This window comes from Oratosquilla oratoria, chromosome 23 (genome assembly GCF_046742065.1).
Source record: "Oratosquilla oratoria isolate Oo_2021 chromosome 23, ASM4674206v1, whole genome shotgun sequence".
Classification (NCBI taxonomy): domain Eukaryota; kingdom Metazoa; phylum Arthropoda; class Malacostraca; order Stomatopoda; family Squillidae; genus Oratosquilla; species Oratosquilla oratoria.
The window spans coordinates 47,068,703-47,086,202 of NC_134799.1; the positions used below are offsets into that span (position 1 = coordinate 47,068,703).

At 36.8% G+C, this 17,500-nt stretch overlaps 1 long non-coding RNA gene across 1 annotated transcript in view; it reads left to right on the plus strand.

Annotated features, from left to right (window-relative positions):
* Positions 1 to 17,500, plus strand: part of LOC143037689 (uncharacterized) — a 24,046-nt gene that overhangs the window by 372 nt on the left and 6,174 nt on the right. The window lies entirely within an intron of this gene.

Consider the following 17,500-nt stretch of genomic DNA (forward strand, 5'->3'; position numbering starts at 1 on the left):
ATAAAGAAGATTGAAGTGTGCGTAATGATTGTTTCCCATGCCTCTGTACCTCATGTCCGCCGACCTTAGGAGACGGCGCTGACATACTTTATATATATACATATATATATGCATATGTATATATATGTATATATATATATATATACATATATATATATGTACACACACACACACACACACACACACACACACACACACAATCTCATGGCGCGGTGGTTAGAGTTTTCGTCTTCCACTACGGCGGTCCGGGTTCGAATTCTGCCCAGGGCTGAAATAATTTCAGTATCGCTGCGCTGTGGGTTGTAACTTCAACTCTCGTGGGCGGGGAGTTGGGGTTATGTGTGCGTGTAAGGTCACAGTATTACCCATAGATCGGTCATACGAGCTCTGAGCTCTCATTCGGGAGGTTAATAACTGTCGATCACGAGTCCAACACGTGATCAAAGACCATGGTGAATCACACACACACACACACACACACACACACACACACACATATATATATATATATATATATATATATATATATATATATACATAGCTCTATATATATATATATACATAGCCTATATATATATATATATATATATATATATATATATATATATATATATATACGTGTGTGTGTGTGTGTGTGTGTATTTACCTAGTATTTTACGGGAAGGGGAGCTATGCTCGTGGTGTCCCGTCTTCATATCTCATTTTATCTAAACTGTTTTTAAATTCGTGTATTGTTTTTGCACACACCACTTTCTCATCTAACTTGTTCGAAGTGTCTATTACTCTGCGGGGAAAGCTGTTCTCTTTTAGATCTCTTCTATAACTGTCTTTCTTGATTTTCTTTCCGTGTCCTCTTGTATTTCTACGATCCCATTTTATCAGATCCTCTCTATCAATAATTTCTATGCCTTTCACGATTCTAAATAGTTATCAAATCTCGTCTCTCTCTTCTTTGCTCTAATGTCTGTAGTTCAAGTTTTGCTAGTCTCTCTTCATATGATAGTTCTGGGAGTGTTGGTGCCAAATTTTGTAAATACTCCTTGTGTTCTTTGAAGTTTTGTTATACATTTTTTTTTTTTTTTTTTTTTTTTTTTTTTGTACTTGGTGACCACGTCGTCGCTGCCTATTCCAATCTTGGTCTTATGAAAGTGACTAGTATTATCTTCACCATTTCTTCATCTAGGTATGTAAATGCTACTTTGATTGTTCTTATCAAATTATAAGTTTCTCCAAAAATTTTGTTTATATGTTTCTCAGGTGACATATTATTCATAATAATGACTCCTAGGTCCTTCCCATTTTCTGCTTTTTTATTTCTTCTCCCAATCTATATGATCCCATTATTCTTTTTTTGCTTCTTCCAAATTCCATTATACTACACTTCTTTATATTGAATCCTATCTGCCACTTTCTAATCCATTCCCATACTTTTTTTAGATCACTCTGTAGCGACTCACAATCTTCTTCGGTGTTCACTTTTTTCAACAATTTTGCATCATCCGCAAAGAAGCTCATATAACTTTCAATTCCTTTATCCATATCATTAACATATATAGCAAACATTATTGGGGCCAGAACTGTTCCTTGTGGAACACCACTTATCAATTCATCCCAATTAGAGTGTTTGTCTCTTATCACTACTCTCATTTTTCTTTCATGCAAGAAGTCTTCCATCCACTTCAGTAGTTTGTCCTGTATTCCTCCTGCAGTTTCTAATTTCTTAAGCAACTTCTTATGTGGTACCTTATCAAAAGCTTTTTTCAGGTCGAGAAATGTACAATCAGCCCATCCATCTCTTTCTTGTATTACATCTATTAGTCTTGAATAGAAACACATTAAGTTTGTGATGCATGATCGTCCTTGTCTGAATCCAAATTGCCTTGGATTTAGCACTTTTTTTTTTTTTTTTCAAATGCCTTACCCATTTACTTTTGATCCTTCTTTCACAAAGTTTTGCTATCGTACTTGTTAGAAAGACCGGTCTATAGTTAGTAGGGTCTTTCTTGTTTCCCCCTTTATATATTGGTACTATATTTGCTCTTTTCCAATCTTCTGGAACTTTTCCTTCTTTCAGTGAACTGTTTATTAGGCTATGTATTTTGTCTGTTAGTTCATTCCTGCATTCTCTCAAAATCCAGTTTGATATGTCATCTGGTCCATGCGATTTTCTGACATCGAGATTACTCAAGTGTTTCATTATTTCATTCCTTGATACTTCTATCTCTTTCATAGGGGGGACTTTCTCCTCCCATTCGATATCTCTAGGTTGCATGTTCTCCCTTGTAAACACCGATTTAAAATAATTGTTCATAATTTCTGCCATTTCTATTTCCTCTGTGTATTCAACTCCTCCTTGTCGTAGTTTCTCTAATTCTTGTTTGTTTTTCATTTTTTTTTTTTTTTTATCTGTAAAATAGTTTTGGTTGATCTTTACATTTTTCTATGACATCTTTTTCGTATTTTCTCTTTTCTTCTCTGCACACTTGTACATATTGATTTCTATAACTAGTACATATTTTCCATTTTTCAGGTCTTTTGTCTTTTTCCATTTTTCCAAGCTTTATCTCTTTCGTCTTTTAACTCCCTACAACTTTTGTTGTACCAACACTTTACATATTCTTTTTCTTGCTTTTGTCTTGGGACATACTTTTCCACTCCTTTTTTATAAATTTTTGTCAAAATATTCCATTTCTCTTCTACTGTTGTTTCCTCCTTGTGTATTCTTTCCCAGTCTGCTTTTTGAAAGAATTCTCTTATTTTATTAAAAAAAAAAAAAATCATACATCAATCTTCCCTTTCTATATTGTTCGTTTTTTTCCATGTATTTTTCCTCATTTAGTTCCAGTTCAACCAATATGTGGTCACTTTTACTGATTGGTGTTTTATGTTCAATCTTGTCCACTATTTCAGGTTCTGATGTGATTATTAGGTCCAGTCTCGACGGTTCTTCCTCATTTCTATACCTAGTATTCTCTTGAATCCATTGCGTCATTGTATGTTCTATAATCATATCAAGTAGTACATTTCTCCATAGGTAGTCTCCACCCTTCACTGTCATCTCTTCCCAGCAGATTTCTTTATAGTTAAAGTCACCCATTATAACTATTTTTCCTCCATCTTCCATTATCTTATTTAGTGTTATCCTTGTGTCTTCTAACATACTTTTGTGTTCTCTCTCTTCCCACGAGGCCGTTTTAGGAGGCACATAATTTACTACAATCTTCCTGCTCTTCCCATCCCTGTCCTCCATTTCCATCATAATCATCTCTACTCTATTCTTTCCATATGTGACATTCCTCACATTTATATCCTTCTTCGTCAGAAACATAACTCCACTCCCTTGTTTTACCTCTCTGTTTCTAATCCAATAATTATATGCACCATGTCCTACACTGTTAAGTGGTAGTGGACCTTTCACTTTTGTCTCTACAATTCTCATTATGTCCGGTTCTTTTTCCTTCAGATAATCATTCAGTTCGTTTAATCCTGTTATTAAGCCATCTATATTTGTGTAAGACATTTTTTATTTTCTGCTACATCCATTGTGTGCTCCGTTTCCCTTCTGTTTTCCTCTGCTATATACCATTTCCTCACTTTCATATTCACTACTCTCCAATAGAATTTCTCTTTCTGACTCTGTTATTTTCTCGTTTTTCCCTTAGCTTCTACTCTTTTTGTTTTCTCATCCTCTCTTTCCTCTTTATTCATTTCTCTTTTTATCCATACCTTTTTATATTGCTCACCGTCTGTTAGTTTCCCTGTTTTTGCTAAGATATTCTCTGCTGTCGTTTGTGACCTGAATTTAACCTTAATTGGTCTGGTCTTATCTGTATTGTATTTTCCGAGCCTATGCATTTCTTCTATTTGTTTCCCTATTGCTGGTTCATCTTCTTGAACTACTTCTAATATCTTATTTACTTTTTCCTTTTCCTCATTTATTCCTGTAGTCATATTTTGGTTATACTTTTCTTCCATCCCTAATATAATTATACATTTCTTTTTATCCGCTAAGTCTCTTACTATATTCTCCTTCTCCCTCATCACTTTAATAACTGTGTCCGTAGTTTGTTCTTTAATCTGCTGTTCCATTATACATCTAAATTCCATTTTATTTTTCTCTTGTACTTTTCCAACCACTTACCTCTTTTGCTATGGACTCTATTTTCTTTATTATTCCTCTTTAATTCCTCATTTCCTTCCTTTACTTCTCTTAACTGTCTTTTTAATTCTTCTATTTCTTTAGTTAGATTTTGATTATCTTCCCTTAGTTCTTCCAGTTTATCAACTTTCTCGGCAACTAGAGTTAATTGGTCAAACCTAACTTTTTTTTTTTTTTTTTTTTTTTTTTTTTTTTTTTTTTTTTTTTTTTAGTTTCTCCTCTAGATATACTATTAGGGGGAGGTTGTCGCCTCCTCCCTCATTAAATCCATAAAAGCAGTTATCTTCTCTTTCCATTGAACTGCTATTTTCTATATTTCTGCTCTTGACACCTCTGCTTCTTTGTTGTTCGTATGTGTATTCTGTCCCCCGTTTGTTTACGCTTCTCCTAAGATCCCGGGCCCGTTCGTCCCCTTCCTCATTTCCTTCCATTTTCCTCAGTAATCCCTCCCCTTCTCCTTTTTCTTCACCTTCCCACTGCACCACGAGTTTTCCCTTCCCTCTTAATACAACACAGGTACTTCATTGGCGTTGTGATCTTCGTAATTTTGAAGATTTCACCGGAGTCCAGGCTTCACTGCCACCCCGGCCGACGTGTGGTCTTTTGGATCACGTGTTGGACTCGTGATCGACAGCTATTTTCCTCCCGGAAGAGAGCTCAGAGCTCGTATGACCGATCTATGGATAATGCTATGACCTTACACGCACACACACCCCCAACTCCCCCTCCCACGAGAGTTGGAGTAATGACTCGAAGCGCAGCGATACTGAAATTTCAGCCCTGGGCAGGATTCGAACCAGGTATGGCCATCACTCCTGTCCTGGCAGTCTGAGACTCTACCAACCGCTCCACCGAGTGTGTGTGTGTGTGTGTGTGTGTGTGTGTGTGTGTGTGTGTGTGTGTGTGTGTGTGTGTGTGTGTGTGTGTGAAGGTGGCGTAATAAACTCGACATTATTGCACTCTAGAGCAACTAGTAGAATAAAAGTGCAGTTGAGAGTAGTCACTGTAGACTCCGAATTTTTAACCATCCCAGAATCAATTATGATAAAATGTTTGGAATTGGACTCGGGGATTTATAAGACACACGTGAATAAAATAGAAATATTAGTGATTAATACTTTGAATAAATACACAGTCTTAAGAAAAGGTACACATATAGGATGTTTTCAATCTGTCAAAGACCCATTAAGATTTTTAAACGAAAGTCCCGAAGAGGTGGAATCAGCAATTTCATCAATCTATTCAATTCAGGAAGAAACATATTTGGGGGAGAAATATAAAAGTAAACTAGGGCATACTTGTTGTCCTGAGTTAGAATCAAATTTAATTGGATTGCTAGTGAACCACAATAAAGCAATTGTTTTGCCGTGGGAAACTTTGGGCAAAGCAAATATTTTAAAATATTATATCAAATTAAAACCAGAGACTCAACCTATTTATATACCTGCCTACATATTACCCTATTCCAAGCTAGCCATTGTAGATAAATTGATCACTGAAGTACAAGTATTATCGTAGGATGTCATAGAACCCAGTTAAAGTGAATGGAACTTCCCAATGATTCTGGTACTAAAACCAGTTGGTACCATGCGTTCAGTTATTGACTAGGGAATTGAATAAACAGACAATATCTGGTCGACTACCGTTACTGGTAATAGCAGATACACATCGTTATTTGGAACCAAGATTCGGTATTTTAGTACCGTAGATATCAAATCAGCTTTCTGACAGATTGAGTTGCACGAAGATTCTCGAAATTATACAGCATTTTCTACAACAACGGGGCACTATGCGATCAAACGAATGTTATTTGGGTTATGTAATAGTCCATTAACTTATATGAGATTATTGAATACAGCTCTAGATGGGTTAGGAAATACAGTCAGTGTATTTCTAGGTGATATTTGAATAGTTTCCCAAACAGCAAGTGAGTACTTTAAGAAATAGGATTTGACATTCTTAAGACTAGTTGAAGCAGGGTTGAAAGTGAAACTCAAAAATTTAATTTTTTGCAAGACAATGTCATATATTTGGGATATAAGATAGACATGCACTTAGTACAATGAACTCAAAAGTAGAAGCAGTAAAGAACTATCCAGTACTGAGCAATGTAGAGAAAGTTAGAGGTTTCTTGAGATTGACAGGGTACTATAGGAAGTTTATTAAGGGATATGAAGACAAAGCTAATCCGTTAAGTTCTTTGTTAAGGAAATATCTAAAGTTCACTTGGGGACGTGAACAACAAGAGGCTTTTGACAAGTTGAAAGATAAACTTACTAGTTCTCCAGTTCTCATTTTTTTCTAATTATGATAAAGTGTTCATTCTTTGTACTGCTCTGTCAGACATATGGTTGGAGACATACTGATGTAAGAAAGAGATAAAAAATTGCAACCGATGACTTTCACATCGAGACTTTGTAATAGCACAGATAGAAACTATTCCATTACAGAAAGGGAAACATCAGCAGTGATATATTCACCGAAGATTTTTAGAGATATGATACTGCGATATCCAATCAGAGTATGTACTGATCATACAGCTATTCAGAACTTATTGAAACATAAGAATCTTGGGAGCAGATTAGGCAGGTGATTTACTACACTTTAGTGTTACGGGGTTAAGTTCTAATACATTACAGGGAGGAAGGATGTTGCAGCAGATGCACTATCTAAGAATATTAGCCAACCAACGAGAGGGTTGATAATTCTTATCTGCAGTATTAATAAACTAGTAACATTAGATGAGGAATATAAGGGAACAAAAAAGAGATCAGTCTTGGGAAAAAGTAGCCCAGAACTTGAACCCGCGAGGTAGTCTCCCAAAACTACCAAAGAGGTACAATATAGAAGAATTTCATTTAAGCAATGGACTTTTGTATGGAAAATAAAACATTCGTAAATTGGAAGGATATTCCTAAGGGCCCAGTGAATCAGTTGGTAATTCCACAAAATCTTGTACCAGAGGTATCAAAATTACTTCATGATAGTTATTATAGTTCTTATCCAGGAAAAGATAACACTTATAGTCAAACAAAACTTAAATACTTTTGGCCAGGCATGAAGAGATATTTACTTACATATTGATAGTTGCTTGAAATGTGCTGAGATAAAAGGAAATTCAGATAAACCTGCTTCTATGCTATCATATCCCATACCACAGAAACCTTGGGAAAGAGTTCACTTAGATACATTAAGGCCTGTCTACACGAGCGGGCCTGATCGGCGGGCTTGCCCGTTAACGGGCATATTTGACGGGCAAACGATCAAATTGCCCGAAAGGCCGCCGAGCGAAATCACTGAGCTGGTGCCCGGTAGCTGGAGTTTCTACCCTGCCAGACGCAAGATAATATCGTGAACCCACAGCGGGCCTTCATCCCACATTCCACGGCATAGTAGCACAGTGAACATTTAACGATGGCAGCCCAGGATAGAGCACAAAATCTTTTTCTTGACAATGCTAGGCACCATGGTACTCGTACAGCACTCCACCCGCTACTGGCAACATCGGGCAGGCCCAGCTGTTCATCACTTCGGTCGTGTGGACAACATTCACGGGCAGGCCCGCGAGAATTTGCCCGTTAACGGGCAAACCCGCCGATCAGGCCCGCTCGTGTAGACAGGCCTTTAGAGTTACTTATGTCTAAAAATGGATATAGATATGTATTTGTTGCCATTGATTATTTGTCAAGATTTTGTATTTTACAACCCATTCTAAATAAGAGCTGAAACAATTGCTTCAGTTGCGTATGAACAAATCATCTGTAATTTCACTACTCCCAAGATCTTAGCTTCAGACAATGGTACTGAATTTAACAACAAAATCTTGGAAGAATTATGTAGGTTATTTAAGATAAACAAAATTAATATTCGAGTCGATTATCCTCAGAGCAATGGAATTGTAGAAAGGTTAAATAAGAATATTATCACTTGTCTTAGAGGTTTGATAAGTCCACATAGTATAACTTGGGATAAGTGGATTCCTTGTGTTAAATGGGCACTCAATAGCCAAATCAATACAGCTACCCGTGAAACTCCACACTATATTATCTATGTGGAAGACAAAATTCTCCCATATGAAATTTTAATTGCAAAACCAAAGCCAGTGTATAACATAGATGATTATATCTCAAATAGGATACATATATTTCAAGCCATACACCAAAGAGTTAAGAGCTAGAGAACACATGAAAGAATATTCACAAGAGATGAAGAAACAACAATATAAAACAGCACATAAAATAGAATTACAAATAGGAGATTAAGTCATAGCCAAAATACATACAATCAGTAGTAAACTTTCACCCAGATACGTATAGAATTATTTGTTTTCCAAGTGGAAATAAATAGATTTTATACTTAGAAACTAGGGAAGTGTCAGTTAGACATGTAGATGATTTAAAAGGACTATAATAGAACATAATAATGATGATAATTGTGACAACAATGACTGTGAGGCAACAACTCTTTTTGATGAAGAAGAAAAACAAGATACCCATTCTATACATTCTACTGGCGAAACTTTGAGCTCTGAGGAATATCAAAAATACATTGATCATATTATGTATGAACGTAATATTAATACCACCAATTTTAACAGATGAAGACTGGATTTATAATACTGATATGTATGATGCATACCTGGGGTTGGAATCCCATGCAACCTGGAGCCTTGGTCATTCATGAAGGCAATGTATAAGTATAGATATAGATTTCAAAAATATTTTACTAGATATTGCAAGGTCACAAACAACAATCTATACCTGTGTCATGTTTTTTGTGTTCCGTGAAGCATTGAGAAATTCTTGTGAAGCTTCGCTAGCTAAGAATATATCTGTAATGCAGAACTGTCACTACAAAAAATATTTGTAAATTAGGTTACTCATAGTAACATAGGAAATTCACATTTCTTTTTTTTTTTTTTCAAACAAAACAAGATTATCTTTTATCTGTCCTGAATTAGGTCCTAAATCAAAATCAATTGAAGGCCCATCTCAGTTTCTGACACGTGTGAAATGCATGCAGGAACACTCTTCACTATTGCTAGCACCCTGAATACAATGCATATAACATATAAAATATACCTCACTGATATCAACATTACCTTCCCAGAAAATCCACCACCTTTGAAAATAAGAAAGCTACATCCATTGAGGTCGAACGTAAACAACTCTTATAATAATTATGGTATTTTCTTTCCATAATTCTTCTCTCCTTAGTTATCGCTGCTTTAACATCACTGATTACTCGCATGAGAATTGTAGTATGCCAGAGCCCTGTAAGAAGCTGGTAGAAGAGGGTTGGTGGGGACGATCAAGTGGTAGCTGCCGAGCCCTGTAAGAGGATGGTATAAAAAAGAGGGAAGAAAGAGTGGTAGAAGATGGGTTGTTACATTTTATAGGTAGATTGTTTGTAAATAACAGCAGCCCGACCGAGTTGGCCGAGTCCGCTTTCCGCGTTGTATAGGCAATAAAAAAGTTATTTGTAAATAACAGCCGAGGAACTCAAGAGTATATTTCCATGTAGCTGAGATGACATTCCTCTGTAACCTAAGTGAGAATTATGCAGAGACTCAACTTTTTTCTAAGTTGTTGTTGTTGTCGTTCCCTAGACTGTCTGTCCGAGCAGTCCCGTCTCCCCAAGGAAGGCCACAGCCGAAACTGGGTTTTCCCACAAATCCTTTATAGAGTGTATGTTGTGTTGTTTGCGTGCATGATTGTGTATAATGCAGTCTTCCATTATGTGTTGTATGGTATGGGGTGAAGTGTTACATCCTGGGCAGCTGTTCACAACACGGTCGTCCAGCCTCTTCTGGTAGCTTAGAAGTGCTGGGTGGTGACCGCATCGCAGTCTGGCCAAGTGGACTCTGTCCTTTCGTGGGAGAGAGGATTCAGAAGGGTGGATATCAGGGGGTCTGGCATGCAGCAGTGTGTTGTCTTTCAGTGTGTTAATGGAGCGGTGAGTGATATGATTATGAATATGTTTCCGGAGGCTGGTATTTGGTGGTTGTGGAGGAAGAGAAGAGAGTATCTGTACGTAATAAAGGTCTTTGGGTGTAGTTTTAATGTTTCTTGGTGTGTGTGGGTGTTCTGCTATGTAGTGTAGCGGGTGTGATGTGTTTGTGGTGGCTGCAGCAAGTGTTTGTGTGCCTCTCATGTCGAGGTGGTCCTTGACTTTGAGGACTTTTGTTTCATGGTGTAAATGGTCTGTAGGTGATGTATTTGTGCAGCCTGTAATTGTTTTTAGGGCTTTGTTTTGTATGATTTGAAGGGTGTTGTGGTGTGTCTCACTGTGATTAGGAGCCCATGCAGGACTCGCATAATTCATCACTGAGCGTATGCATTGTTTGTATATTGTTATATTAGTTTCTTTGTTTTGTCCAAATGTTGTTCCAGTGATTGACTTAAGTGCGTTAAGTCTAGGTGTGCATTTGTTTTTTATGTTTGTGAGGTGTTGTTTGAAAGACATGGATGTATCGTATGTTACACCAAGAATTTTCGGTGTGTTTGTGTGTGGTATTAGAGTGTTGTTGATGTAGAGATGAGGTATGTATTTGTGTTCTTTTGTCCAGTTGGTGAGAAGTGTTGCTGTAGATTTGGTAGGAGCTATTTTGAGTCTGTTTGTGATGAACCATGTGTTGAGTGTGTCAAGGTAAGGCTGGATTATTTCTGCAGCTTTGTCTGTGTTACGATGTGTGCATGTGATTGTTATGTCGTCTGCGTAGGAAGAGATTTGTATTTCTGAGGTGTCTGGCGTGGGTAAGTCATGCATGTATAGATTAAATAATGTGAGGGATAGAACTGAGCCCTGTGGTACTCCGTTCTTAATGTTTCTGATGTGCGATGATTGGCCATTATATGACACATGAGCATTCCTGCCTGCCAGATAATTGGCCAGCCATCTTTTGGTGTTATTGTGCATGTCTGTGTTATATATTTTATTTGTTAGGTTGTGGCGGGGGATAGCATCAAAAGCTTTACTAATGTCCAATGTTATAAGAAGTGTTCTGTGGTGGGGCCTATCTGAATTGATGCCATCTAAAATTCTTTGTGTGAGGTTTGTCAGAAGAGTGTTTGTGGAGTGTAGTGGCCTAAAACCGTGTTGTGAGTCAGCAAGGGGAATATATGGTGTGACAAGTTTAAGTATTAGGCGTTCAATGACTTTAGAGGGGGTGCAGAGAAGTGTGATTGGGCGGTGCGATGTTGGGATTGTTGGGTCTTTGTTCGGTTTTGGAATGGTGATTATTTTACCATGCTTCCAGATGTCGGGTATAGTGTTGTGTGAATAGCTGTAGTTTGCAATGTTTGTGAGTGCGTGTATACCTTGTGGTCCAATGTGTTTTAGGTGGATGTTGCTTATGTTATCAGGGCCATATGCAGATGAGTGCTTGAGATTATGCAGGTCCTGGAGCTGCAACGTCTACGTCGTGGGACCACCCCCCAACCCCAAGAGTTGGGGGCCAATCAGCAGCAACCACCCCTGGCCATCAGCTCTACGCAGATGGCACCGATCCCCAAGGAGGAGCTACGCCTACCTGGGGGAGTACCACTTTTTTCTAAGTAAACAATATTGCCGTAAAAACTTGAAACAAAGAATCTGATTGGTAAAAGGATGAAAGAGGAGAAAATTTAATTGGTTCACAAATGAAAGATCACACTCTGTCGGGAGGATTTTAAATATAAAGTTAATGAACATCGGACTAATGAAATGACTACGTCACTGCAAAGCTCACGTAGGATCTTGTATACGTGCTCTCGGGGGATACCTTGTAAAAACTTCGGAGAGTGTGCTCTGAATAAGAATTAACAGAAAACAGATATAGAAGATTACAGCAATTTCATTCTCCTAGACAGATTATAAGTAAAAGAAATGAGTCGCCATATCCATATGTGAGGACCACAAGGGCGGCGACAGTGGCGGCAGTGGTAACTATATATATATATATATATATATATATATATATATATATATATATATATACGTGTGTGTGTGTGTGTGTTCACCATGGTGTTCGGATCACGTGCTGGACTCGTGATCGACAGTTATTTCATTCCCGGAAGAGAGCTCAGAGCTCGTATGACCGATCTATGGGTAATGCTATGACCTTACACGCACACAAGCACACCCAACTCCCCGCCCACGAAAGTTGGAGTAACGACTCGAAGCGACGCGATACTGAAATTATTTCAACACTGGGCAGGATTCGAACCCGGACCGCCGTAGTGACAGTTGGGGACTCTACCAACCGCGCCACCGAGTCGTGTGTGTGTGTGCGTGTGCGTGTGTGTTTGTGTGTGTGTGTGTGTGTGTGTGTGTGTGTGTGTGTGTGTGTGTGTGTGTGTGTGTGTATTTACCTAGTTGTATTTACCTAGTTGTATTTTACAGGAAGGGGAGCTATGCTCGTGAGTTCCCGTCTTCATGTCTCATTTTATCTAAACTATTTTTAAATTCATGTATTGTTTTTGCACACACCACTTTCTCATCTAACTTGTTCCAACTGTCTATTACTCTGTGAGGAAAGCTGTTCTTTTTCAAATCTCTTCTATAGCTGTCTTTTTTTATTTTCTTTCCGTGTCCTCTAGTATTTCTGTCATCCCATTTTATCAGATTCTCTGTCAGTAATTTCTATGCCTTTCATGATTCTGTAAATAGCTATCAAATCTCCTCTCTCTCTTCTTTGCTCTAGTGTCTGTAGTTCAAGTTTTTCTAGTCTCTCTTCATATGATAGTTTTGAGAGTGTTGGTGCCAATTTTGTAATTGCTCTTTGTATTCTTTCAAGTTTTTTTATACATTTTTTTGTACTTGGTGACCATATCGTTGCTACATATTCCAATCTTGGTCTTATCAGGGTGATTAGGATTTTCTTTACCATTTCTTCATCCAGGTATGTAAATGCAACTTTGATTGTTCTTGTTAAATTATAAGTTTCTCCAAAAATCTTATTTATATGTTTCTCAGGTGACATATTATTCATAACAATGACTCCCAGGTCCTTCTCATTTTCTACTTTTTTTATTCCTTCTTCTCCCAATTTATATGCTCCTGTTATCCTGTTTTTGCTTTTTCCAAATTCCATTATACTACACTTTTTTGTATTGAACTCCATCTCCCACTTCCTACTCCATTCTTGTACTTTATTTAGACCTCTCTGTAGTGATTCACGATCTTCTTCAGATTTCACTCTTTTCAGTAGTTTTGCATCATCTGCAAAGAAGCTCATATAGCTTTCTATTCCTTCATCCATATCATTAATATATATAGCAAACATTATTGGGGCCAGAACTGTTCCCTGCGGAACACCGCTTATTACTTCATCCCATTTTGAGTGCTGGTTTCTTATCAGTACTCTCATTTTTCTTTCTTGCAAAAAGTCCTCCATCCAATTTAGTAGTTTGCCCTGTATTCCTCCTTCAGTTTCTAATTTCTTAAGCAACTTCTTATGTGGTACTTTGTCAAAAGCTTTCTTTAGATCTAAAAATGCACAGTCTGCCCATCCATCTCTTTCTTGTATTATATCTATTAGCCTTGAATAGAAACATATTAAATTGGTGACGCATGATCGTCCTTGTCTGAATCCAAATTGCCTTGGATTTAACACTTTGTTTTTTTCTAAATATTTTACCCATGTACTTTTGATAATTCTTTCACAAATTTTTGCTATTGTACTTATTAGAGAGACTGGTCTATAGTTGGTAGGTTCTTCTTTATTTCCTCCTTTATATATAGGTACTATATTTGCTTTTTTCCAATCTTCTGGAACTTTTCCTTCTTTCAATGAACTATTTAGTATGCTATGTATTTTGTCTGCCAGTTCATTCCTGCATTCTTTCAGTATCCAGTTTGCTATTTCATCTGGTCCATGCGATTTTCTGACATCAAGATTACTCAAGTGTGTTAATATTTCATTCTTTGTTACTTCTATTTCTTCCATAGGGGGGACTTTCTCTTTCCATTCGTTCTCTTCAGGTTGTATGTTCTCCCTTGTAAACACTGATTTAAAATGTTTGTTCATAATTTCCGCCATTTCCATTTCCTCAGTGTATTCAACTCCCTCCTGTCTTAATTTCTCCAAGTCCTGTTTGTTTTTCAGTTTTTGTTTACAAATCTGTAGAATAGTTTTGGTTGATCTTTACACTTTTCTATGATATCTTTTTCATATTTTCTCTTTTCCTCTCTGCACATTTGTACATATTCATTTCTATAACAGGTATATATTTTCCATTTTTCAGGTCTTCTGTCTTTTTTCCATCTGGTCCAGGCTTTGTCTCTTTTGTCTTTTAACTCCCTACAGCTTTTGTTGTACCAGCATTTTACATATTCTTTTTCTTGTTTTTGTCTTGGGACATACTTTTCCACTCCTTTTTTGTAAATTTTTGTCAAAATATTCCATTTCTCTTCTACTGTTGTTTCTTCTTTGTATATTTCTTCCCAGTTTTCCTTTTGAAAGAATTCTCTTATTTTATCAAAGTTTGTTTTTTCATACACCATTCTTCCTTTTCTGTATTGTTCATTTCTTTTCATATATTTTTCTTCATTAAGTTCCAGTTCAATCAATATGTGGTCACTTTTACTTATTGGTGTTTTATATTCAATTTTGTCCACTATTCTAGGTTCGGATGTAATTACTAGGTCTAGTCTCGATGGCTCTTCTTCATTTCTATACCTAGTGTTCTCTTGTATCCATTGTGTCATTGTATGGTCAGTAACCATCTCAAGTAGAGCGTTTCCCCATGAGCCGTCTCCACCCTATACTGTCATTTCTTCCCAGCAGATTTCTTTGCAATTAAAGTCGCCCATCATAACTATTTTTCCTCCCTCTTCCATTATCTTGTTTAATGTTATCTTTGTGTCCTCTAACATACTTTTATGTTCACTCTCTTCCCATGAGGCTGTTTTTGGGGGCACATAATTTATCACAAATTTTCTGTTCTTCTTATCTCTGTCTTCTACTTCCATCATTATCATCTCTACTGTATTCTTTCCATATGTGACACACTTCACGTTTATATCCTTCTTAGTCAGGAACATAACTTCACCCCCTTCCTTTTTCACTCTGTTTCTAATCCAATAATTATATGCATCATGTCCTACACTATTGGGTGGTAGTGGACCTTTTAATTTTGTTTCTACAATTCCCATTATGTCTGGTTCTTTTTCTTTCAAATAATCATTCAGCTCATTCAATCCTGTTACTAATCCATCTATATTTGTGTAAGACACTCTTAGTTTTCTGCCACTTCCATTGTGTTCTCTGTTTCCCTTTTGTTTTTCTCTTGTATGTCGACTTTCTTTAGTTTCATATTCACTACTCTCCAATAGAATCTCTCTTTTTCTGACTCCGTTCTTATCTCGTTTTTTTTTTCCTTTGCTTCAAGTCTTTTCTGTTTTTCTTCCTCTCTTTCTTCTTTATTCTTTTCCCTTTTTATCCATACCTTTTTATATTGTTCACTTGTTGCTAGTTTCCCTGTTTTGGATAAGATATTCTCAGCCGTAGTTTGTGACCTGAATTTAATCTTAATTGGTCTGGTCTTGTCTGTACTATATTTCCCTAGCCTGAATTTCTCTTCGATCTGTTTCATTATTTCTGGTTCATCTTCCTCTTTGATTCTTGTGGTTCTATCTGGGTTATGTTTCTCTTCCATTCCTAATATAATTATACATTTCTTTTTGTCTGCTAAGTCTCTCACTATATTCTCCTTCTGTCTCATCACTTTAATAACTGAGTTTTCAGATTGTTCATTCATTTGCTGTCTGATTATGTCAGTGAATGCAACTTTGCTATTTTCTTGAATTTTTTTCCAACCCTCCTTGTTCTCCTTATTATTCTCCTTTAAGACTTTATTCTCATCTTTTACTTCTTTTAACTGTTTTTTTAATTCTTCAATTTCCTTAGTTAAGTTTTTGTTCGCCTTCTCTAGTTCTTCCAATTTTTCAACTCTCCGTATAATATTGTTAACATCACCGAACCTACGCTCCAAGTCCTCGATCATCTTATCGACCTTCTCTTCTAGTCTTGTCAGTCGGGGGGGGGGGTTGTGTCCTCCCCACCCTCTTTAAATCCCTGGAAAATATTCTCATCACTTTCTACTGTATTGCTCTTATCTATACTTCTAATCTTGACATTTTTATTAGACATTTCATCGTCATCGGGGGGCCTTTTGTTTACCTTTCGCCTGTCTGCCTGGGCCAAGTCTACTCCTTCCTCATTTCCTTCCATTTCCCTCAGTAATCCCTCCCCTTTTCCTCTTTCCCTACTTTCCTACTACTCCACGAGCAATTTCCTCCCCACCCTGTAAAAACAATAGGCACTTCTCTTTGCGTTGGGATCCACAAACTTCAATTTTCTTCAGAACGTCTTCTAAGCCGTCCATTCGTTGAAGTGTGTGTGTGTGTGTGTGTGTGTGTGTGTGTGTGTGTGTGTGTGAGAGAGAGAGAGAGAGAGAGAGAGAGAGTAAATTTGGCGTTGGAAAACTCAGAATGACGGCTGTATGCCTTCCTCAGAGAGAATGACAAACGTAAATTCATCTCGCCGTATATACAAGACCTCCGGGGATTCTGTCTCTCTGGTTTTCATGGGGGGATTATTGCTCATCGTGGCATTATGTCTTCTTCAAATTTGTCAACTTTGATTCAATATATATATATATATATATATATATATATATATATATGTATATAAATATACATATAATATATATGTATATACATATATATATATATATATATATATATATGTATATGTATGTGTGTGTGTGTGTGTGTGTGTGTGTTTTTTTGTGTGTGTGTGTGTGTGTTTTCGTGTGTGTGTGTGTGTGTGTGTGTGTGTGTGTACGTGTGTGTGTGTGTGTGTGTGTGTGTGTGTGTGTGTGTATGTGTGTGTGTGTGTGTGTGTAGTATACATATCGCTTGGGAAATCACATGAACTCGTGATTATAAAGATGCAGAAAATCCACAATGGAAAATAATCAAATGATGACCGAGCGCTTTCGTCTATTTAGACATCCTTGATGTTTTTTCTGCATATATATATATATATATATATATATATATATATATATATATATGATATGTATGTATGTATATGTGTAATTATTTGTATATATCAAGGAATAATATTACACAGGACGTGCGCACCCAGATCCCTGGGTCCGCTAGCGGAGGCCATTGCCTTTTTTGTAACCTAACATTTTATATTGGACAAATATATCAAAACTAGAAACCTAACATTGTATATAGGACAAATATATCAACTATTGACTTATTCAATGCAATATAAGTTAATATAAACTTTTATAGTGAAATATGAAACTATTTTTAAGGCACTGTTATGCTTTGAAGTGCCAA